The sequence below is a fragment of the Echinops telfairi genome, unplaced genomic scaffold (genome assembly GCF_000313985.2).
Source record: "Echinops telfairi isolate 266 unplaced genomic scaffold, ASM31398v2 ScPeMD7_5868;HRSCAF=6743_1, whole genome shotgun sequence".
NCBI classification, from domain to species: Eukaryota; Metazoa; Chordata; class Mammalia; order Afrosoricida; family Tenrecidae; genus Echinops; species Echinops telfairi.
The window spans coordinates 156843-158067 of NW_022109768.1; positions in this window are offsets into that span (position 1 = coordinate 156843).

Genomic DNA, 1225 nt, shown 5'->3' on the forward strand with positions numbered 1-1225 from the left:
ATTCTCAACTTTATTTTGTAAACGCATCTATTCCTCGGTCATATTTTGAGTTCCTTCTGATCTGAGTGGCTCATCTTCTGGCATGATCTCTGATGAAATCCCACTTCTATTCAGTAGGCCTTCTCAGAACATTCCATGCGATGTCTTAGGTCTTCAGCAGCTAATTCTTAAAGTAGACAGCCAGTTTCTTTTCTTAATCACGGGAGGACACAACAATATGTCAATTGCACGTGAAACCTTGCATGGTTTGGTTCTGAACCACCTACTTGGATGATGAAACTTTTTGCTAACTTGTCTAGGTTCTGGTGCCCGTTTCTTTCGGCTTAACAGTTTTCGAGATGCTGTGCTGTAATAGTTGCGTGTGCTTCAACCACGTAGAAAGCAGGGTAACCTTCTTAATATGGATGTGTGGGCCCAATTCAATCAATTGATGACCTTAAAAATAAAAGGGAAGCTTTCCTTATAGTTGTTCTATCTCCAGGGTATAATTAAAAATAGTGCCACAAATCATCTACTTGACACCCTTACTGTTGCCTGACCTTGGGGTTTTTAACATAAAATCTATGGGACTCCCAGCCTATTACCTGACTCCCAGATATTTTCAACTTGGTAGATGCCTACAATTGCATGTGTCAATTCCTTAAAATTAATAAATATATTTCTTTTATTTATGTGTACACATTACAGAATTCTTGTGAGAATATGTAGGAATGTATTAACTTCTCAATATTTTAAATTTCTTTATATCAGTAGGATGTGTGTATGTTTACTGGTTCTTTTTTCTACAGAATCTTAACACAGACACCATGCCTCTACCCTAGAATAATTTACTCTTTAATGATTTTGATATTAATTGCTATTGATCAGCCTTAAACACACTAAATTGGCCAGGTTTGTTTTGCTTTATATCTAGCACCATGGATATATTATGTTCATGTTGTATTTTGTACAGATCTAATTTGATTAGCATGTATTGACTTATAATTTAACTTGACATTTTGGTGATGTTTGACACAGCTCCTCTACTGATTGCGATAAACAGTAATTTTATCAATCTAAAGATATATAAACAATTCATACGTGATTTTTTAAAATTGTCAACGTATATGAACAGTAACCTGTACCTACACAAGACAATAACTCTTTTTCTTATAATGAAAATGAGACAGCTAAGATTCGAAGACACGGGTTCCCTGGTGAGGCGAAGAATCTAGGTCTTTACAAT